Here is a 24911-nt window from a genome sequence, read left to right on the forward strand (position 1 = left end):
ACTTCTCCCCCTGCTAATTGTGTCACCCTTGAGAAAGCTGGCTCTCAGTTTGCTGATCTGTCCATTGGGGATAATAATATCCCCTGCAGAGGTTTGTTATCACGGTGCCTGACAGAGGGTAATCATTTGTTGGCTGTAATTATTGTTGAGGCATTTCAGCTTCATTTGGAAATGGTCTCAGAACTAATCAGACATACTTGCTTAGAGGGTTCCAAGAAGATATAAAATACACTGATGCTCAATATTAGGGTCTTGGGAACTTCACCAGGAATTACACTGCTCCTAACTCCACCTGGTCCCTGGTACCTACTTTATCCCAAAGGTTGCCCTCATCTTGTCTGTCCAGCCTTCCTAGGAATAACCAATGATATTTCCTAGTCTCAAGAGACTAGCTCTCTTTGCAAAACATTGATGTACTCTCCTGTATACTTTAGAATTCTCACCTGTTATTTCTTTTTCAGGCAACCAGCCCCTAAGACACAATGAAAATTGCTTGAGTGGGAATTCGGGGGAGAAAGGGAGATTTTTAGTCAAACTGGGCAAACCTAAGTGATCCTTTAGTCATTTTTCTAGCAATTTCCTTCTTCTCTGGAGCCTGACTCTGTAGGACAAGGAACTATTTCAAGTCTATTACTATTCATAAAGGGCATAATTACATAAAAATCAGAAAAGGAACCCAAATTCTCTTATTATGGTAATGTAATGGTAATTTTTGAAAGAACTACAATGCATATGATAGAAATGGCATTTGCTTCCTTTCGACTTCTTATTGCTTTTGGTTTAATACCATGTCATTCCTAAATCTCCAGTTTGTCAGCAAAGCAGCAATAGTGGCAGTTTGTAGGTTATCTTTAAGCAAGAAAGGAAAACAAAACAAATGATTAGTTAATAACACACCGTTGTGGCTAATACACTTCTCATTGGACAATATTCAAAAGTTTCCCCAGAATTCAGAGGATAGACCCTTGAGAGTTTGGGTGATGACAGCAGATCAAGATTTAGCTGCCCAGAAACCTGTTCACAGTCTCAGACTCCAAACTCCAGGGCTTGCTTCCAGTTCCCTGCCCTGATCTTGATATTTCCCATCCTTTTCAACTACTAAAAAAAAAATGCGTTCTCTGGCTACCTGCTGAGTGCTTTACTCACATTGTTTCACTCAGTCTACATGCTACTTCTCTGTTAGGACTTCTATTATTCCCTTCTTTGGCATATTCCTTCCATTCATTCATACACATCAGTGAATATTCATTGAATGCCAGGTGCTATGGATATAGCAATGAGGAGAACTAAAACTTGCCTTCTAGTTGGGAAGAATGACAGTAAATGGAAGGTGAAGAAGAAAGTGGAGTAGCAGGAGGAGGAGAAATGGTCAGGGAGATGATATTTGATCAGAGACCTAAATGGAGCAATCACATGAACTCAGGTTAAGTATTCCAGGCAGCGGAACTATCATGTGCAAAGGTCCTGAGGCAGAGACAGGGTTTGTAAGAACAGGACAAAGCCTCTGTGAATGGAGAGTGGTAGGAAGGACATGAGCTGGAAGAAGGGCCCAGAGCCTTGTAGGCCAGGTAAAGACTCTGGATTTCTTTCTGAGGATAATGAGAACCCATTACATGGTTGATGGCAGGGGAGTGACATGATTTACCTCCGAGGAAACTGAAACTAAAGAGATTAAATAACTCATTGATATCACATATCTGGGAAACCCAGAGCCAGGACAGGGTTATGCAATTTCAGAGCCTTAATCACTTATAATCACAGCATCGCTTTTCAGTTACTCATAATTCCATGTGTATATGCTCTGTTAATGCCTTTAAAAGTAAGCTGAACCCTTGCAACTAACTACTTTCTTCTATTGATACTCCCTCACTCAAAATCTCAACTGACTTGTTTCTCATCTTATTACTTAACTTTCAGCAAATCTCCCTCTCCAGTCACAGATCCAATTAATAGTTCCCTATAAAATTCATGGGATGTATCTTTTCTTTTTCCATTGGCCTGGCTATGATTTGAGCTTCAAGCTGTGTGTAGTCCATCTTGTCAAGATTTCTGAACCCTCAACAGTTTGGTACCAGTTTACCTTCTCAATCTCACCTCTCCTTATTCTCCAACATCTCATATTGGTCAACTTCAGGCTATATTTTGACCATACACCCTTTTTAAAAAAATTGCATACAAAATTAGATTACTTCTCTTTTTAAAAAAAGCTTCTCTTTAAAAAAAAAAAAAAAAAAACACCAAAAACTCAGATCTGACAACACTGGGGCCATATTCCCATGAGGCTGAAGCTGAGAAGTGGCTGCCAATTTTGTATGGGACATAAACTTTCCAGTTCTCTGTGGTGTCCATAGTCAGGCACCCAGAGGCATCACTTATCACCTTTCTGGTCCTTGGAAGCATTCTCACATATTTTGGCATTAGTTAAGAAGAGTGGCTCTAAGTACTTTCTGGAGCTGAACTGCCTGGGTTCAAATTCCAGCTTTAATACTTAATAACCTTCCTAAGTTGACTGGTGACTTAAGCTCTCTGTGGCTGCCCTGTAAAATGTAGGTACGTAATATGATACCTACCTCATATCCCTGGTGGGATGATTAAATGAATTAATACATACACAAACATTTAGAACAATGGATGGACATAGAAAGCACTCAGTAGCTTGCTGTTTATAATTCCTGCTGTTTATCAGTAAAATTGGTGTACTTGAACAATTGAACATACCTTTTGCAATCCCATCTCCCTACCCTTGTGTACCTTAATGCTCCATCCCAAATGGCCTATCCAGTCTTCTATGATTACTGAATTCTATCCATCTCTTAGAATCTTCTTCACATCTCTCCCTTTTATGAAGCCTTCCCCAACCACTCTAGTTGTTCGTCGTTTCTCACTGTTCTCTGTTCCTCCAGCTTTGATTTTGTGTGCTACCCATCGTATACTCACCTACTCCTTTGCCTTGCCGTTTAACTGTCTTGTTTAAACTGCTGTTTAAACTGCTGTTTTATCTCTCTAACCAGATTGGAGCATCCTAATGGAGATGCGTGACAGGTGATGATTGGGTCACGTTTCAGCTTGCTGACAGAGAGTTGGCACCAATTCTATAGAGTACAAAATTTATTTTCTGAAGTCTCATGAGGGGAACTTTTATCATGACATTTTTCTTAGCCAACCAAACTAAGTTAGAAGGTCAGGTTTTTGTCTAATCAATGGAATAGTGTAATAGGCAGCTATAAATAACACAGTTACAGGGTTGAAACAGTTTTTCAACCTTTCTAATGTAGGTTGATGTGGATTGAAGGTCTTTACTGTGTGACACTACTTCCAAATTGAAGGTCATTATCATATGGCAACTGTGTTATGATTTAGTTCCTTTCTACCTTATAAAAGCTACAAACCTAACTGGCAAATCTGTAAAAATGATCAGGAGGTAAGTTACTTTGGAGTTCTAAAAGTTATACTGGAAACTGTATATATATATATATATACAGTTTTTTCTTGTGTCTCCCTCCCTCCCACGCTCCCTATACCACCCCTCTAGGTGGTCACAAAGCACCAACATATATATATATATATGTTGAGAGATCAGTATGGTTCATATCAGGCCTTGGTCTTCAACATGGATGAAAGACAAAAGATGAGAAGTCAACATGCAATAGGTTATGTAATGGAGATGCTGAAATTAGTTACTGGGAAAGTGTGAAAATCAGTTATATCAAGATTGAATCAAATAAGATGTTTGTTAGTGAGGATGGAAAGTTTGAAGTATGCTTTTTCACTAATGTCAGTGAATGCTTGCTTAAAATTCAGTCAGAGCTCAGAAGAATTACTTAAACCTAGAAGGAAGATACATGCCATCATTTGCATAAATCTCTGAAATAAACACTTTTCCATATGCCGTCAAGGTGGGGAGTGAGGCTATAATTACTGAGGCCACTTACTAAATACTACTGTTGGAATCTATCCATATGGGAACCAAAGAAATCCCGTGATAGATAGTTATTACCTCTGTGGAGGACTATATAAGAATATTACAAATAACCCTAGGTTTTAGCAGTGGGTCTACCACAATAAAGTCCCAGTTTTCTGAAAGTGGCCTTTCTAGAATGTTCATGTCTGACTCTATTTTATCAAGGGTCATGGTCTCATGCAAGGAGAAAGAGTAATGAGATTATTTGATTAATTAGAGAATGCCCAATTAATCCTGCTGGCAGCAAGCCAAACCCACAGTTCCAACTTATATAGCACAATAAATAGAAAAGGTAATTTGATACTCTGGCTAAAACTAGCTCTGGAAGTGACAGTCCCTTGGCCCCTTTGAAAAGGTGGGGAGAAAATGAATTTTGTAATGAATTACTTGTCACTCAAAAGATACTTGATTTTACAATAGGAAATAATAACCCCTCCAAAGAGAGGTCATTTTGCCAAAAATGGAAGGAATAAATCAGTAAGTGCTAGTGAAACAGATGAAGAATATTCATTCACCTTTCAGTCATCTACAACCCTAAACTATTAGATTAAAGTAGAATGATCCAATCTGAGAAGTTGACTGGGTAGAGAAGGAATAAAGAGAACCCCTTAGTTCTCAAATAACTGTCTATTAAATATTAGTCTTTTTCTTTTATTAGATTTGTCATACAAACCTATATATATATTTTTTTTAATCTTTATTGGAGTATAATTGCTTTACAATGGTGTGTTAGTTTCTGCTTTATAACAAAGTGAGTCAGTTATCCATATACATATATCCCCATATCTCTTCCCTCTTGTGTCTCCCTCCCTCCCACCCTCCCTATCCCACCCCTCTAGGTGGTCACAAAGCACCAAGCTGATCTCTCTGTGCTATGTGACTGTTTCCCACTAGCTATCTATTTTACATTTGGTAGTGTATATCTGTCCATGCCACTCTCTCACTTCGTCCCAGCTTACCCTTCCCCCCTCCGTGTCCTCAAGTCCATTCTCTAGTAAAACCTACATTTTAAAAATCTGGTTTGTGTCCAATTTAGAGAAATGTAATCCATTTACATTTATTGCTTTGGTTCTGATTGAAAGTAATCACGAAATCTAGATAATCAAGGACATTGTCCCACTCTTCAGTGTACCAAGGAAGAATTGTGAACTGAGGACTTCGTTTCAGGTCTTGTATTGTAATCAGCAGTCACCACTATTATTTCTTCAATTGATACCTGTTGGGAAGGTCCCTGTATATCCCACTTTACTTCTGGTATTGCGAGCTAACTACTGTCTAGAGGTCCATTTAGAGGTTACTAAGATCAATGGCCACAGTACAGGAAATCACTACAGAAAAGTAAAGCCCATGCTAGTGATTTTTATAGTTTGTTTGTCTGCCTGTTTGTTTTGTGAGGGATAATGACTTATTTAAGGGACCCCGAGCTTCATGGAATTTGCATTTGTCTAATGTGTCTGCACAGGAAATGGTTGCAGGTAGGCTGATAGGAATTGAAAGACTAGTCCATTTTCTCGGGCTGACAAAGGCAGTTAAATCTGTAAAATACAGAGATTTCAGTTTTACCAAACAAATTTTTAATACCAGATGACTCTATTTACTAACATGGCTCTCTTTCAGAACACTGGCTCTACTACAATACATACTATTTATCAAAGCCAGAAAATTGCTTTAAAACATTTTCCAAATATTACATTTTAACCTTAGGACAGATGGCTACTCCTACTATCTTTAAGTTGGGATATTACAACAATCCTTTCAGGTGTGGAGTAGAATAAAATAATTTTTATTCTCACTTGGTCCGGGGATGACTTCTGGCAGGAGGTCCTAGTGCCCGGTTACTAAACAGTTTCCACATTTTCTAAATATACTTTCTCACCTCAAAATGTCTTCCTTTAGCCACAGGGAAATGTCAGGGTTCTCTCAAACTAAAGCTCTGCTAGCATTGAGATATGTCATAGTGGTTCAGAGCAAATAGGCTGGCTGTGAGATCAAGACATTAAGTTTCTTATGATGTGTGTACCTCAGCACATCTGTAAAGCGGGGATGATAATTGTAACTATCTCCTATCTCCTTGCATTGCAGTATAAAGTCAAATTAAAATATTGCTTGACCTGTGGTATTATTTATGTGCTGTTACTGTCTCTTGGAGAGAATAATTTCTCTGTTGAGATGATTAGCAGCACTCTTTGTTAAAAGTCTCAGGTGTCTAAGAGATAAGGATGTCATGGAGACCATCCTATTTGTAAAATTATTATTGAATTGTTTAATGCACATAGTCTTGTATCTAGTTTAATGGGGATGGCCTTGGCTTTGTGAAGAATGTTATTTGGAAACTATGGGACAGGAGGACAGCAAATTCAACCATAGGGCTATAAGCCCAGAGGGTTAATTATGACATGAATCATGCTAGGTGATATGGGAAAAGAAGATTGGGGGAGATTTGGTGTATTTTTATGTTTATCGACTGGTACATCTACTTCCCCCCTCTCTCTGCTGCCACCATCTCTCCCTTGAATCTTTGAGCCACAATAGTCACATCTCCTCCACCACCCTCTGCAGCCAGTGTGATTTCTTACGATTTTCCGCCACCTCATGTCATTCCCATGCTTAGCCTCATGCATTGGTTGGACTTTGGATAAATAGAAAGCATCAAGCTTCTCCCTCTCTAGCTTCACCTCCCGTCTCGTCTCCCCTCACTCAGAATGCTCTGACTCTGCCGTCCTTCTCCCTGGTCCTTGAAGTGCTTCCAGCCTCAGCACGTGTGCACATGCTGTTCTTCTATGTGGACGTCTTCCAATCCCACTTCTCTCCTGCTCATCCTTCAGACCTCAACTAAACATCACTTTCCTAGCGAGCACTTCTTTGAAGCCTAGCCTCCCCCATCATAATGCTAATTTTCTGACATAGCATACTGACCTTTTCCTTTGTATAACTTATTACGATGTGTAGTGCTCTGTGTTTCTGTGTGTTTGTTCCAGTAGACAGTTAACTCCATAAGGGCAGGGACTGTGTCTTTTTTAAACCCTGTATCTTGACTCCCAGGATAACACCTCAGACATGGTTCGTACTTAATGAGTAGGTGTTGAGTCAATGGATGCATGGACAAATGAACCCTTCCCGTGTGCCAAGCACCAGGCTAAGCGCACAATACATGATTTTATTTCATCTGTACAGTAACCTTTTGAGTTCATTACCATGAGAATCCCCATTTTACAAATGAGAATATATCTTCAGACAGTGGACCTAGAAAGGACTGTTAGATCCCTCTAAAAAGTGGCTACCTTACCCCTGGATTACGGGCTGAGCTTAGTGACTTGCTTCCAAAGAATAGAGTATGGAAAGGAAAAAAATGGTAACTTTACAGTGGGTAAACCGGGAAGACACTGCCTTAACCAAGTGATGAAGTTTAATAAGGGGGTGATATCATGCACCCCCTGATGTTGGTGTGATAAGAAAGGCACTTCACTTGCTCGGTGTACTTCCCCCAAACTCATAACCCCAGGTTAATCATGAGGAAATATTAGAAAATACCAATTTGAGTGACATTCTATCAAATACCTCTTCCAAACTCTCAAAATCATGAAAGACAAGGAAAGACAGGGAAACAGAGACCAGAGGAGACCAAGGAGACATAGGTAATAAATACTACGTGTGATCCTGGAAAAGGAAAAGGGCAAAAGTGAGAAAATGGGTGCAATTCAGATAAAGTCTGTAGTTGAGTTACAGTCAAGTACCAATGTTAATTTCTTAGTTCTGATAAATGTATTGTGTTATATAGGACATTAATATTATGGCAAACCGAGCAAAGGAGCTACTTTAGTAGAGAGCTACTACAAGGGCTCTCTGTAGTAACTTCGAAATTTTCTGTAAATCTAAAATTATTCAAAAAAAATTTTTTTTAAATAGCTGAATTGGATCAGGGGTGACCATTGGTTAGTATACACTAGTTGTTTATGGCTGCCGTGATTTAAGTTGATGTTGCGTGTTGCTTTCAATTAATCAGGGATCCTATGTGGCATGTCATCAACTCTTTTGAATATTACAAGTATGCTCTACTTTCTCTCTTTGAAAAAAACGTGTAATCAACTTTCTATTTACTCTAGAGTATTTTGTTTAAAGTACTTTGTTTTCAGAATAATAAACTGTTATGTGACTTTAGTCATTCTGCTTGAGTGGTTGTCATGGTGAATCCACGTTTTCAAACAAAATTGTTAAATCAAAATTTCGGGTAAAGTGAATGCCAGGGCACAAGAAAAACCAGCTGCTGATGGTGTGGTTTCAAAGTCACATAAAACTATACAAATTTATGCCTGACATTGGAAGCCTTCACATCCACCATCATTTAGGGCATGTTTTGCTGAAGGCATTACCGAAGATATCCTAGCGTCTTTCCATTCCAAAAGCAGTCCACAGCCCACCAGCAGCACCTGGGAGCTTTCTGAAAGTTAAGAAACTCCAGCCCCACTCTACAGTCGCTGAGTCAGAATCTGCAGTTTATCAATAAGGTCTGAGGATCTACTGTATAACATGTATTGCATACTTGATATCAAGTATCAAGTATCAAGTATCAAGTATGTATTACATACTTGATAACACTGTATTGCATATTTGAAATTTGCTAAGAGAGTAGAACTTAAGTGTTCTCACGCACACGAAAAGAGATAAATATGTATGGTGATGGATGTGTTAACTTGATGAGGGAATCCTTTCAAAATTTATACATGTTGTACATTTTAAATATCTCACCATTTTATTTGTCAACTATACCTCAATGAAGCTGGAGGAAAAAGACATTAAGAGTTTGTTGATAATTATTAAAATCTGATACAATAGCATATGTCTCTCCATATAAAATTAACATATTTATATGAAAATGTACACAAAAATTGGGGCATTTTTTATGCAACATTGAAGTTAGGAACTCACATGCTGTTTAGCTGGCAATGCAAGAGACGTGTTCAATTTAAGATAATTTCTATCATCCCAATTTTGATTTTCATCTCATCATGGTTCTGTTGAACTTGGAAACTCTTTTTCAAAGAATCTGATCAAAAGCCCTTTCTGAGGCTCTGATCACTTAGATCTCTGTTTAATTTTCCTCAGCCATTATTAACATGTGTTGATTTCATTTTCTTTGTGTTAATCATTTCTTGCTAGGAAATCTAACCACAGCATTCTCTCTGTGTATTCCAAAGGGGCCCTGGCCCTGCTGCTTTCAACATCAACCTAATTTGAGAGGTCCTTTCATGTGAAAATGACTCCCCAGCATCAAGGGCAACCCATCCCTTAATTAAAAATGATTATGCATACCCTCCCCCACAGTGTCCTATCAAGACCAGCCAATTGACTTTTTGGCCACGTCACACTTTACGTTCCCAGTGGGAATTTCTATGAATTCTGAAGTCTCTGAAAGAAGTTTTGATCTGTCCCTCTAGGGAGAGGAACTTTTCTAGGACAAAGATGCAATGTGAAGCTTGAACTAACTGAGTTCATCTCCAGACCTGAGGAAGGTCATACTAATGGAAAAGCATCACTTCACAGCCAGTTAGAGTGTCTCTGTGAGGCTTGTTAAGGAACTGGCCCCAAACACCCAAGTCCCTTCATTCCCATGGTCTGTGAGCGCTACTGAATGCCAAAGAGGCTAAGTTAGCCTTCTAGAAAGGTCTGGGCTACGTGGCTGGGACATGGCTAATTCAAGTGCCAGGCCTGAGTAGCACTGCGGTGTTTCTCCAGGACACTTCACAGCTCTAGTGTGACATGTTAAAGGGTTTATGCCTGGAAGTAGAAGTTGTGAATATCAAGAAGAAAAGAATTAGACAGTCAGTGGAATGCTAACGTCTTGACTTTCTAAATTGAAGAGCATACTTAGATTAAGCTCCCCAGACACAGTCCGCAAGTTCTTATTCTTTTTGCACGTGCCTGGCTGCTACCCTTAAGGCCATAAAACGTTTCCTTCCTAAGAAAAAGAAAGTAACCTGCTGTTTAAAAAATAAAATAAAAAGATAAAGGCAACTGAGAAACAAAACATAAAAAGAAAGCATCTATGATAAGGAGAGCATTTTTATTTTATTTTTTTTAACATCTTTATTGGGGTCTAATTGCTTTACAATGGTGTGTTAGTTTCTGCTTTATAACAAAGTGAGTCAGTTATACATATACATATGTTCCCATATCTCTTCCCTCTTGCGTCTCCCTCCCTCCCACCCACCCTCCCTATCCCACCCCTCCAGGCGGTCACAAAGCACCGAGCCGATATCCCTGTGCTATGAGGCTGCTTCCCACTAGCTATCTACCTTACGCTTGGTAGTGTATATATGTCCATGCCTCTCTCTCGCCATGTCACAGCTCACCCTTCCCCCTCCCCATATCCTCAAGTCCGTTCTCCAGTAGGTCTGTGTTTTTATTCCTATCTTACCCCTAGGTTCTTCATGACATTTTTTTTTTCTTAAATTCCATATATATGTGTTAGCATATGGTATTTGTCTTTCTCTTTCTGATTTACCTCACTCTGTATGACAGACTCTAGGTCTATCCACCTCATTACAAACAGCTCAATTTCATTTCTTTTTATGGCTGAGTAATATTCCATTGTATATATGTGCCACATCTTCCTTATCCATTCATCCGATGATGGGCACTTAGGTTGTTTCCATCTCCGGGCTATTGTAAATAGAGCTGCAATGAACATTTTGTACATGACTCTTTTTGAATTTTGGTTTTCTCAGGGTATATGCCCAGTAGTGGGATTTCTGGGTCATATGGTAGTTCTATTTGTAGTTTTTTAAGGAACAGGAGAGCATTTTTAAAAAGTAGTCAGTGTTGGGACTGAATTGGGACAGAAGTGGAATGCCATCTTTTTCACATAGTGCAATTTAATCTACAGCCAGGGTGATCGTTTAAACTTTTATACCCTGTAATAAAGTTGTCCCTGCAGCTGGTGGAGAGGGAAGTTTGATCTTTGGCTTAAAAGACTAAGATTGAGATATAAAAAAATCTTAAATTGAAGAACTCTGTATCACGTGTGTTGTGAAGTTGAGGGTTTTATAAGACATAGAACTACTGTCTTTTCCTAGAAGTAACCCTCAGCCTTACCCTAAGTAACTCTCTGCCCCACTTTTGTCTCATCATTAACGATGCTGACATCTGGTTCGTTTTTTATGGTTTACAGAGAGCTTTCGCAAACAGAAACTTGTTTAATCTTTGCCTCTCTGGTGTACACGGTATCGTTATTCTCTCTTTACCAAGACTTGTTTCAGGTTTAAAATTCTGCATTTGTAAAACTGCAAAGTATTTGATGTGGTTTGGGAGCCTGGGACATTCCAGGACACACAGTAAGGGGTCCATAGCAAGAGCTGGAAAAAGCACAGTTCCCAGAGACGTGCAGCCATGCACAGGGTAGGAAAAGGAAGGCCAAAGCATCTGGCTGCCCTTGTCCTCCAATGTATCTGCGTTCTGCAACCCTCCTCTCTAGGGAATGCTACCTGGCTCCCAGGAATAAGTGTGTGGTTTTGATTGGCTTGTTACGGGAATTTGAAGCTACATGTCCTTCCTGACTAGTATTTAATGAGGCACATCCACTCTTGGGCTCAGTCAAGCAAAAGAGGCTTCTGTGGATTAATATACTTGAGTTTCTCCTGTGAATATTGCCAAAGGAGCAGGGGGCTTTGGGTGCCAATAAAAATAGATTTCTCATTGGTAGACTTCCTGCATGCAAATGGTCCTCCTTCCCAGGGGATACTTGAACAAGAGAAAGCTGAGTTTCCCCTCACAAGAATCCAGGTTTATTCCCACCCATTGGTGTAAACTGGTCCATGAGAACACACAGGTGAAGACTTATGAACCCATACTTCGAGGAAACTGAGCCTCAAAAGCTCAAGTAACCCACACAAGTTACACAGAAAATCGGGTGTGAAGCCAACATTTGAAGTGCAGTGAGATCTTACAGACTGTGTACCTAGTGGTCACAGGAATGATCCCACCCCATGGAAGGAACGCTTTCTATCGCTGCCTTGACCTGTGTGAGTTTGTAGAGTATATTTGTGCAGACTTTCCTACATGAAAAGATAATTGATTCTGTCAAGATTTCTCTGTTGGCTTCTGCAGATTTTGTTCTATCCTGCACATGTTGTTTGAAAGATTTCATTTTTAATATTTCAAGGGTCGGGGTGGGGAGATCTAAGCCTTCCATTACTCTGTGTATGTAACTTTTCGATTCTACCCTTTATATTCCTGAGTGCTTTTTCTGGGACTCATCTTATTTCTTCACATAAGTAGTCTACAATGAGAACATTACTAGCACATGATAAATCTCTGCTAGACAATAGCCCGATATTATTAAGGTTGCTGGATGCTACTATGAATATGAACTGGCAAAGATCACTTCGTTCTGGAGCCGTTCATAGTCATGAATTCATTAAAAGAGATGTGTAGTCCCTTGCCACTGGCAGTCCAGACAATGCATTTTATTTGCTCTTTGTGTTGGAACTTTCAGACTCTGTTGAAAAGGTGTTAAAAGGTGAGGCATATTTCCAGAATCGTTCTGTCCCTCCCTTTTATAAGACCAGCTCCAAAAATAAAGTTCTTAGGTATTTGACTGCCATTATGAGTCCTTCTTGTTGTGAAAAGATGTCCAGAGTTTTGGCTCCAAAAATAGTATTGTAAAAAAAGGACAAGCCAGGTCACGATATAAGAAAATAAGAGAGAAAGAAAGAGCACCATTTCGGTTTGAATGGGAAAAGATATATTTTCAGGTGTTGTCTAAACTTTGACATTTTGAGGGTTAGCAGATCCAAACCGGAGACCAAAATTGCCTGGACCCCATGACTCCATGCACTGTGGGTGCTGAGAAGTGGACGGGGGGTGTGGGCATCAATTGTCAGTTAAATATTAGAGTCCTTGAGATATTTGCTTCCTGTGGTACTTGACCTCTCTTTCATGGGCATTATCATCATTTGTTCCCCCACTGGGAGAAAATACAGTGAAGGAAATGCAAGGTGAAAGCAATGGAAAAGAAGAGAATGGATGAATAGTAGGTAGAGGTCAGACACCCTGACCCAGGGAGAGGAGGGTCAAAGGAAGCCCTTTGGTTTTCCTCTCGAAACTTAAAAATATCCACCTCTTGCCTGATTGACATTTCCACTCTGCTTTCCTTATGCATGTGCTGTAGGGGCTTAACTCACATGCTCCCTGCACTTTCCTGCCATTAAAAAGAAACCAGTCAGTTGGGTAATCATGATAATTGAAAAAGATGTAAACTTTCAGAGTGGCTGACACTAACTCATTACACTAAACTGCCTTGCTTGACTGAACTAACATTAATTCCAATAACCATCGCATCAGGCATGTAAGAGTTTCCAGCTAGTATAGATATTTCTTCCTCCCTCCTCTTCCTCACCCTACAATTCCCTTCCTCCTTCCCTCCCTCTCTTCTTTCCTTCCTCCCTTCTTTCCTTCCTTCCCCCCTCTCTTCCTTCCTTCCTTCTGTCCTCCCTTCCTTCGTTCCTTCATTCCTACTTTTCTTCCTCCCTCCCTCCCTCCCTCCCTTCCTTCCTTCCACATTTCTAACAGGCTCCCATTTATGTTGATGCCACCTGTTCAAGGACCACATGTTGACAACATGCTCCAGACCAGTCTATGCTCGATTTGAATGAGCATGTGAATCACTTGAGGGCCGTATTGCAATGCAGATTCCGATGCAGTAGGTCTAGAGTGGGGCCTGAGGTTCTGCCTGTGTATCTGTGGATAATCATTTCCAGGAAATTATTATGATGATGATCCTGGGACTACACTTTGAGAAGTTTCAAGACAATGGTCCACTCATTTCTAGTTCTGTTAGAGATAACCGGTTTTAACCCAGCCAAGCACTGTGCTGGAACCCATTGCTCACATTTTCTTTTGGTGAAACGATTCTCATGCCAACCGTGAGAAATCTGTGCCTCCTTTTCCCACTGCTGGGGGAAGGCTGCAGGGACCCTTATCCTTCCCTTCTGTTGTGCTGCAGAATTGAGGTGGCTGAGATCTCTAGATTCAGGCAGAAGTGGATTTGAATCTCCGCTCCATTACCTTCTTACGTAACCTCTCTAAGCCCCTGTTTACAGGATGAAAGTAATAATTACCTAATGAGATTGTGGAAGGGCCTCAATGGAGGGTTAGCAAGGGTCAGAACACAGGAATGCAAGTTGTTAATATTTTGAGGTGATTTTTGTCACGTTTGGTATGTTTTGTGTCTAGTAAGATGATTAGAGCATGTTCCAAAATCATTCATGTTAACTCTACTTGGAGTTAGAAAACATTTAGTGTAATCTCATGCGGACCAAAAGTTCAATGATTCTCAATGTATTCACAAGTCTTTCTGTTTTTATGCAGCATTGATTGCCTGTCAGTACAATTATTTGGAATTTGCTTGGCATAGCAAATTGTTTAGTATAAAGGATTTATCAAGAATACCAGGTTTTCTGTGGACCAAGTACCAAAGTAGAAGCTGAGACTATCAAAAGCCTCTCTGAACCAAAAATATCCTTCCCCTGGGCCTGGAGGTCCTATCATTAGAGCTGATCCTTTGGATAAAGGCATCAAAAGGAAGGTCAAAAATAACTTTATTGCCTGGGAGCTGTGGTAGGCTAACTTACCAGCAGTTATAAGACATATTATGGATTAAACAGAGAGAAATTTTAATAATTTAAAATTTATTAAGGAAGCACATGGGAGCCATTGAGCATATATGAGCTTTTTAGAAAATGAGCTCACAGAGTGATAAAATAAAATAAAAATAAAAAAATAACTGGGGCTTCCCTGGTGGCGCAGTGGTTGAGAGTCCGCCTGCCGATGCAGGGGACACGGCTTCGTGCCCCGGTCCGGGAAGATCCCACATGCCGCGGAGAGGCTGGGCCCGTGAGCCATGGCCTCTGAGCCTGCGCGTCCGGAGCCTGTGCTCCGCAACAGGCGAGGCCACAACATTGAGAGGCCCCCGTACCGCAAAAAAACAAAACGAAACTGAAATTATTGTTTCTATTGAAGATGTCTTTAAAACATTGCTTCTCAATCTATATAATCAAGAGCATTTGTTGAAAATGATAGAAACCCAAACAAACAGAACTGCTTAAGCCAAAAAAATCAAAATGAAGGAGGCAGAACCTGTTGAGGTCAAATAACAGGTTTGCAACGAGGTAGCTGATTTGGACAAGGCATGATGTAAGGGTTCAGACAGTGTCCTGTTCCACCCCTGCCGACACACACACACCTCTCTCTTTCTCCCGCCCCGCCCCACTTCTCAATCTCTTCCATTAGTTTCAATTTCAGGAATGATCTCTCCATGCAGGGACAGGAAGGGCCATTAGCCACTCCAGGTCTGTTTCCAATCAGGTCATAAAATTCCGATGAAACACAGAACTCCTGCTTCCCAATGGGAACCATAGAAGTCCTGAGATCAAGTTTTGTAGCCCTGGCTTTGTCACACACTTATCCCTGAACCAGTGATGTAGTCCAGGATATGGAATCATTTCCCTCTAACTGGCCAGACCTTCGTCACGTATACCACACCACAAGAATAGGACAGAGATGATTTTCCTAGTAAAATTGGGGTATTGTTCCCAGAAGAAGAAAGAATGAATTGTGGGTAGGAAACACAATTGATTTCTAAGATCCAAAAGGGAATCAAGGTGATATATTCCAGTAAAGAACTTGGGCAAGAGATGGAGATTCCAAGGCTTTTCAACCAAGAGAACGAGCAGCTTTCTCTGATGTCTGTCACATACAAGGTGTCTTTGGCAAACACTTTACAGTTTGCTAAGAGTTAATAGTTCAGAATATGGGAGTGGGGGGATCATTTGAGTAATAACTACCTGTATTTTGTCTGTCGGTTTCCATGTCAGGTTTTAGTCCCACACTTACATATATGTATTATGTATATATATATATATGTATATGTGTACATTCACAGCTATATAATTTAATGTACACAATAAACTTATTCACCTCAGAATTGGGGATGTGATGCCAGCCAGAGGGTTTTCTGCAAATGACTGAAATGTGGGTAAGTGATTTTCAAGTATATAGCGATTTGTGCTATGTAGCTATAAATAGGTGCTCAGGGGAAAATGCTCTCTCCCTGATCCTATTGACTTATGGAGATGTATGAGGAGATCCCAGCTCTGAGCAGAGTGAAATATGACTTTGTATTGCAGTTGCTTTCTGCCAAAGATAAAAATCATTTTACATAAAAAGAGCCGTATTCTCACCAGGTGAAAAACTGCTCTTCTATAATAAAGCACAATACTCTGGTAAAGCACGTCAGCTCCTGTGGGCCACTGGAGCGCCATTCAAGGGGGCAGGGAGTAGGGAGCTTAAAACCATCTCCTTCGGTACCAGTTGGCCCTTTCTCACCTGGATGACCTGCTCAGCTTGCTAAGGATGGGTTTTCTCATCTCTTTAATGACTGTGATCAAGTTACTTGAAGCCTTAGGGAGTCATGAGGACAAAACATGATAAAACCCATAAACGTGTAACACGGGACCTAGCATATTATAAAGGCACAAACAGTTGGTAATGGGTTAGAATGTGTTAATTAGGTATGTAGAAATGCAGTAAATGGACTATAATGTTTCAGTGCAAGTCAGGCAAAATAGTACTTTCATTCTGTTTTTTTGAGAAACTGACTGGATTAGAAAAAAAGTGTCAGATTAAGAGAGTAAGAAGATTTTGTGTCACTTGTAATTCACCTGTTTGGGCTGCGGTTTCCTCATCTGTGAAATGAGAGATTCAAATACAACATTTAGGATCCTCTCAGACTTTACAACTCTAAGATTCTCAGTAAAACGTTTTGATAGCTTTAGATTTTGTGTATTGTAAGAACACGCTAAATGTTTCCAAAATAGAGCTAACCTTTACGATTAGGCTAAGCCATGATTTAATAGTGGCTGAAACTGCTGAAATATTATAATTGCATTTCTTTCAATACCTTCACCTTCATACAGTTAGATAGGCATTGGATTGGGAGGTCAGAGCTTTGAATTCAAGTCTCACTCATTGCTTAATTCTACAAGGGTGAACTGAGGGCCCCTCTGTCCCTCACCAAGTGATAAGCACAGGGCTTATATTTTAACTGGGGGAAAGAGGTAAAAATATGTAACAGAAAAACATTCATAAATTATGCCACATGTTATGGAGGAAAGAAAGAAAACAAGAGAAACGGAAACATTACCAATGGGGGAAGATTCGTTTTCATTTAGCAAGACCTCTAAAAGGAGGTGACACTTAAGCTAAGATATAAAGTAAAAAGAATCCAAACATGCAAAGGAGAGAACAAAGAGCCCTCCAAGCAAAGGCGAAAACAAGTGCAAAGGGCCTGGGGTAAGAAAGATCTGCGTATATTTGAAGTACTGAACAACAAGCATGGCTGAAGCATAGTAAGTTGGGGAGAGAAAGTAATAGGATATGTGATTGGAGAAAGCAAGGGGCCAGATCATACACACTTGCATTGTTTTCTTTGTGCGTTGAAACACTGTTGCAAGAGACTAGAATGATGTGAGTTATAATTTAAAACCACTCTTGCTACTGTAGAAAAACAGGTGGAAGGGTATAAAGTGTGGAAACAGGGAGACCAGTTACAAAGCGTTCAGAGAAATCCAGAGAAGAGAGGATGGTGAGCTACCTTAGATGGTGACAGCGCAACACACAGGAAAAATGTTTCACCCTTAGCCCTGTCTGTGTGATTTGACTACATTTCTTTCTATCTCTGAGACTCGGTTTCACTGTAACATAAGCAAGTAGAATGCAGTCTCTAAGGACACTTCTAGATCAACATTTGGTTGCAGCTCATAAATATTCCAGCCGGACTAACCCTTCCATCAAATCCATTTGACTTTGGTAGGACACAGTGATTTGTTCTGACCATTTCCCCGCCATTCTCCCAAGGCAGAGATGTGGGACTGCTGACCAGCCAAAAATGTAAGAAATTAGTGTACGTCTTATGGAGAACTGTGGCAGTTGGCTGGCCTTGAAATCGTGTCATCTTCTCTGTTACACTTGGAATGACCTCAAAACGGTCTACTCAGGTACACAAATGAATCTCCAATTCCAAATTCAGACCATCAGTTTCGTATGTCCAGATTATGAATGTTAAATTTCACTCCATGGTGTTTAGGGTAATGGTTTTCACGAAGAAGTACAAAAGATGAAAAAGAGATATGATGAAAATTTCCAAAAATGAGGGATTCGAAAGAGAAGATTCTCCAAAACTCCTCCAACATTTTTCTTTTTGGTGTTCAGATAAAAATGGTAAGTTAATAGAAGAGCAAAACAGTCTGGGATGCCAATACCTTCAAGAAAAAGCCAAAGTTCATTTCTGCCTGCAGATTCAAGCACTTGTGTGCAGATCAATGGGAACTTCTCAGTGTGCTTTGCAAAAATTGTTCTGCAACTAACACCCTCAAGGACAAGGCATGGCCTGCTTTGGCTACTGTAGGTGTTCGCCTGGATTGCTCTGGGAAGCGATATTTTCCACTGGGAGGACTTTGGGCGACCGTGTAGTTACACCATCCATCAATCATTAGGACCTCACAAAAGTAGTAAGAGTTTTGGTGTTTGCATTTTTTTCATGTAAAACTTTGTGTGTGTGTGTGTGTGTGTGTCTGTGTGTATGTGGAGGGTGTTAGTCAGAAGTTCGATTAGGTGCTTCTCCTTCAATTTAATGAGGTTATGACTGTGTGTGTATGCTCTCTTTCTCTCTTGTTTAATTATATTCTCTACAAAAGATTCTGTTAGCAAAGGACCTTGTTTGCATTTTTGTTGTTGGAAAGCTAATATTTAGTCTGCATGCAATTTGCAGAAGCACAGTAGAGGCGGGCCTATAAAGTTTGTATTTCTTGAGAAAAGTGTTATTTAATGTTTTATTAGCTTTTATCTTTAAAAATCAGTTTCAGGTCCTCAAGGTGGAGTAAATTAATCAATATATATTTGTTGAGCACATATCGCAAGGAAGGAATTAGGGTAGGCACTGAGGTGGTAGCAGTTAACCAGAAGACAAGGGCTCTGCCTTCGTGGAGTTTCCAGCCAAAAGAGAAGGCAGGTAAAGGGCGCCAGTAATTAAAAAGTAATAAGTAATGTTTGGGAGAAACGTAGAGGTCAATCTTTGTGGATAGTGGAAGAAATCACGTTTAAAGATAACTGCTGAAGGATGAATAGTTACTAGTCAGAAGGTAAGGAGCGAGGGTTAGTAGGAGTGGAGAGATAGATGTCCAAAGGCTCGGAGACTGAGCATGTTCTGGTGAAGAAGCAGAGCAAGACCACTGTGGCTGGAAAGGAGAAAAAAGGGAGGCAGGAGGGCTTTAAGTAAGACCACCTACATCCTCAAACGTTACATCATCCAAGGCCTTGAAGGATCAGGGCACATTTTTTTTCTGAAAGTCATTGTTAGAGAGACAAACACTAAACAAGTAAGCAGAATGGTTTTAGATCAAGAGTATGAAACAGGGCAGTGGGACAGAGAAAGCTTAGAGGAGACAATAGTTAGGATGATCAGGAGTGAGTTACATCTGAGCAGAGACCTGAATGGCACAAAAGATCCAACAAAGAAGAGATTTGAAGAAAGGGTAATTCCAGCAAAAGAGTAAACAGGGCAAATACCAGGAAGCAGGACTGGGCTGTGTGTTGAATAAATGGAAATGAGGAAATGGTTAACTGGAATTTGGACCTAGGTCCTGAGTCCTTGTTCAGAGCTCATTTCACTGCCTTCAGATGCCATCACCTATCTGGGCCTCCTGCCCTCCAAGGTTTAGGTGTGTTTTCTGTCTCACTGCACAGTAAATACGTGGGCGTTGGGACCATGTCTGCTCATTCATATTTATACACTCAATGCCTGGGCACTGGCTAGTCCTTATTACACACTGAGTAAAAATTTGTTGCATGAAGGGATCTTTAAAATAAAGTGGTCACATATCTGGCGTTAGGATTCTAAGACTGGGAAAGAAAACAGTTTAAGGGTTGAAAACCAATTAGTAATCTAATAACCCCCCCAAAATCCAGAAGTTAAAGCAGTCAAATTACTCGTACGGGTAGATACAACCTAAATAATAAGACGGGGAAGAAATATACAAAGTAGCGTTTCTAGTAACATTTTGGACTGAATAACTCTTTGTCCTGGGGGCTGTCCTGTATATTGTTTAGCGGCATCACTCGCTCCTGCCTATGAGGTGTCAGTGGCATCCCCTCCATGGTGACAAACCCAAATGTCTCCAGATATTGCTCTATGGTCCAGTTGAGACCACTGGTATAAAAATATTCATGCCACGATGCTTTATAAATTGTTGCAAAAGTTGTTGCAGCACGCAGAGGGGTTTCAGCTGATTTGTCTGCAAAGTTTTCCCGAGAGGTATGATAAATGTATCCCCTGAATTGAAATACTCTATATCATACATGCATTTGTAGCAGCAGAAAACAAAGATGCTTACTTTTTTATTGTTTTTTATGGTGAGTGTTCAGACATCCATCAATGTAAGAGAAACCACTTTCAAAATTTTTCTTTATAAATATGTAATATAATTGTAAAGTAAAGCTCTTCTATCATCCTGATGGGGTATCAGACCAATACTTCTCTTGTATATTGTGTTTTATCATGATTTGATTCTATTTTTGTAGTGGAGGGAGAGAGAAGGGGAAAAAAGGTTTGATTTGTAATATGTTGAAATCTATGGAATAACACAGTTCCACTTTGTCATTAAGCTGTACCACACAGCTTTTCTATACAGTTTTAACAACTTTTAAAAATAGCTTTGGGTTTTTTTTCTGATTTTAAATATTCAGAAAATACAGGCAGGTGTACAAAAGGAAATTAAAATCATCCATAATCCCACAATCTAGAGGTAACTATGTACATTACTGTTTTATAGATTCCCTTACTCTTTCATTAAATTATGTACCCTGTGCTGTGCTAAGGCTGAGAATTCATGGTGGACCAGATGTACAAGGTGCCTCTTTAGATGAAACCTACCCGCACATATATTAGTATGTATATCCTATCCCTACTTATACCAGATGTACCTGGATACCTGGATGGTTAAATAATGCTTGCGTAGAGAATTGTTTGGCTGTGAGTGACAGAAATCTAAAAAAATATTAACAAATTAATGGCTTTATCTTATTTATGTAATGCAAAGTTTGAAAAGAACCATTCTGGGCTGATTCATTCCACACTTGCTTTGGGAACCCAGGCTCCTTTTAGTTTTTCATTGTGCCTTTTCTAAGCATGGATCCATTATCCCAGTGCTTACAAACGAGCTTCTTCTTCTCAGGCATTCATCTAGATTCCAAACAGGAAAAGGGAAAGGGCAAAGAGCAAACTGTAGGGGCCACCTGAATTTGACCCTATCAACCAGCTTTCTTAGAACTTAAAAGAGCTTTCCCTGTGTCACCCATTTATATCTCATTGGCAGAAACACTGTCACATGGACGAAAATACAAAAGGTGAAAATAGTACAAAATTATACAAAGTTAAAAGTGATAGACATCCTTCCAAAAATAGACATACTCCTCCCCCAAGGTAACCATCAACTGTTCAGTATTAGACTTCCAGATGCTTGCCTATCTACATACAAAGAGAGCCACACACATAAGCATTAGGGTTTTTTCTTCCCATTAAAACAGTGTGATAGACCTTTTCATCTTCTCAGCGTTATGTCATTGGCAACTTTCTAGACCAATACATTTAGGTATGTCATTTAGAAATAATAATTGTACAACAGACCTCACTATGAGCATGTCCCATCTTTGTAGATATATAGAATCCAAATTGTTATTACAAATAAAGCCACAGTCTACACCTTTGTACTGTATCCATATGCAAGTGGGTGACTTCTTCTTTAGATAAGCTTGCTAGAAATAGAGTTACTGGACCAATATGTGTAAAACATTTTAAAATAGTCTAGCATTTACTGCTGTCAAATTGTCTTCCAAAAGGTCATAACCACTTGTTCTCCCACCAACAATGTATGAGTTTGTTTTTCTCACACCTTCATTAACAATGGATATTATCAATCTTTTAATGTTTTCTAACTACATAAGCAATAATGTATCTCTGGATGGATTTATTTTTAAACTTTTTATTATAAAGGATTTCACATATACTCAAAACTAGAAGGAATAGTATCATATAATAAATTTCCGTTACCCATCATCCAACTCAACAATTACTAATATAGTGTCACACTTGTTTTATCTGTGTGAGGTTTAATCCTTTTCCTAATTTTCCTGCCATATTTTTTTTTTTTTTTTTTGGTTGTTCATCTTTTACTTCTCATCCTAGTACTAATTCTGATTTCTTCCAAAGTCCTATGTACTTGGTCTTAAAGCATCATATCCATGAGTCAAGTTTTCTGTCTAGAGCAGAAATAATGTATGTGCAGCATTGAGTGTTACCACTGGCCCCTTTCTGCACTTGGCTAGGTATCATTCACTGATGAATACATCACTCTGCAGGAAGCCCAGCCCATCTTTGCAACTCTTTTTAGCACAGCACTTTAGGCCAATGGGTCTCAAACTTTAGCATACCTAAGCATCACTTGGAGAGCTTGTTAAAACACACAGTCTCGGATCCTTCCCCCAAAGATTCTCGTTTAGTAGGTCTGAGGTGGCACCTAAGATTCTGCATTTCAGACAACCTGCCAAGTGATGTCGATAGAGCCTGTCGATGCATCACATTTCGTTAACATTATTCTAGGCCAGGGCTTTGAAATCTTAATGTGCATATGATCACTGTGCATCCTGCTCACATGCAGATTTTTTATTCAAGAGGTCTGCTGTAGAGCCTGAGGTTCAGCTTTTCTAACGAGCTTCCAGGTGATACTGATGGTCCACAGACTGACTTTGAGTGTCTAGGTCTTCAGTACCCGCTCCCAGACATGGTTTGGGAGGTGAATCAGTTGGCTGTGCCTGACCTAGACAAAGGGCTTCCTTGATCTCCAAGTTTCCTAAATATCACTCCACAAACGAGAACCAAACTGGCTACAAAATATTCAACTTTGAAACTTCTATTGAAATTTACATTCCAGGGTCCTACAGTGAGAAATTCTGATTCATGGAGATTGAAGTGGGGCTTGGGAGTCTATTTTTTAGTCAATTCTGGGGCACAAGTAAGTGTTTGAGCCACTAGGTTACATGCCGTAGATGATGGTGCACAGGTGTTCTTTCTTGGATTCATCTGGTCCTTCTCCAAACCATCCATCTTATCAAGACACATGTATTTGCATTGACCTTTTACATGACTATGCTGGATGTGTGGGCCATGCAGAAATGAGTCAGGAGTTGAATCAGAGATGCCCCTGCTTCTCTAGACCTGATAATCTGGTGAAAGATAAAGACACATACTCAACACATATAGGAAATGAGAGAAGAAAAAATTTCTTCTCTCTTTCCTCCTTTTTGAAAGTTCATTCAGTACATTTAATAGGAAATTTTCCATTTCAAAAAGAAATATCACAAAAGCATAGAAATGTCAAAGTGATAGTTTTTCATGTAACATTAACTCATAATATGGGCTTTGCACACGGGTTGTATTCCTGATTATTAGCTAGGCTTGCAAGTATATCACATGTTGTTCATTACTAGTACATACTACAGAGGGGAAATGAACGCCACCTAAAGAACCATAACTTCCTTCATTCCTTGACTTGGGGAGAATTTCAATTTGTAGTCCTAATAATGTACAACTATAGTTTTTCCCTTTTAAGTAATGTGTCAGTGGCAGTCTAGCATAGCATTTTTATTTTCCCAAATTCTCACTTTACATAGCTTTCTATATGGGGTGTAAAAATCACGAAATGCTAGTAATGTAAATGATATGGTTACTATGTGCTGGATAGTGCTATTTGCTGTCATTGAGATTCTGAACGAACTAATTGAGGAAACAGAACAATGGAGAGGAAAAAGAACGGTAATCAAGCATCAAAGGACTCTTCAAAGGGGGAACTGAGACATCTTTCAGCACTGACCCTTTATAACACTGTTATTGGACTGGAACTATAACTGCCCATCACCCTTTTCATGGTTGATACTCCACTCGCCACAACTCATTCTTTCAATGCCATTGATCCCTTTAACAACATTGGCTGGTAATCACTCTTTGTAAGTCACAAAGTTAGTGGCATTCCTTCTGCCCTGTTTTGTGGTTCACTGTTAGGCAGTCTCAACGTTCTGTCTTGATGAATGCAGCCTGGTAAGTGAATTAGGAAATTCCTCAGGTGGTATAGAGTGATTTTTAGACAGGATATCCTACTGGTTAAAGGGAGGCATGGGTATAAACCGGCAGACTCCCATCATCGCTAAAAAAATTCTACCTCCACTTTTAAAGGAGTTGATCCAGCCTTGAGCAGGTCCTTGATTTGCTTGTCCTTTCTTTGCTGTACAGTGGGATGGTTAGAAGGATTTTGGTCTTGATATGCACTTCTTTCTTAATATTTTGGAATATTCTTATGGAGTAAAAAATCCATACATTTCTAATAAAATATTTTATAAGATGTTACCGTTTTAAACTTTATACACATGGTCCCCTTCAATTTTTATGACAACCCTATTTAATAGGCATGATAAATGTTTTAATTGAGATTTTACAGATGAGTAAATTGAGGCTTGGAGAGGTTAAAGAGTAGAATGGCTGTAAAGTGGCAGCTTTATACATTATAGAATAACTTAAAGTTGCACAAAAAGAAATGATGTTAGGAGGCTAAAACCCTCATTGTCTGACTCTGATTTTTCCACTACACCATTTTTCCCTCGAGGGTATCTTTTTACCATATTAAGATTTTATTTTTAGTGTCTTTCAAATCAGAAATGCTGAAAACATGCCGTGACGTCAAGCCCTAGAATCAGTTATTTAAGATGTTTTGATTTTGCTGGACACTACTTTCCCCATTAAACATTCTAATGAAGCATGTAGCTACTGTTGAGAAAGGAAGACCAGGAG

The 24911-nt window shown here is 39.6% G+C and overlaps 1 protein-coding gene across 2 annotated transcripts in view; it reads left to right on the forward strand.

Moving 5' to 3' along the window:
- The window catches only part of TAFA1 (TAFA chemokine like family member 1), a 767746-nt gene that overhangs the window by 522727 nt on the left and 220108 nt on the right, over nt 1–24911 (forward strand). The window lies entirely within an intron of this gene.

This window comes from Monodon monoceros, unplaced genomic scaffold, assembly GCF_005190385.1.
Source record: "Monodon monoceros isolate NGI ecotype Baffin Bay Population unplaced genomic scaffold, NGI_Narwhal_1 Super_Scaffold_3, whole genome shotgun sequence".
Lineage (NCBI taxonomy): Eukaryota > Metazoa > Chordata > Mammalia > Artiodactyla > Monodontidae > Monodon > Monodon monoceros.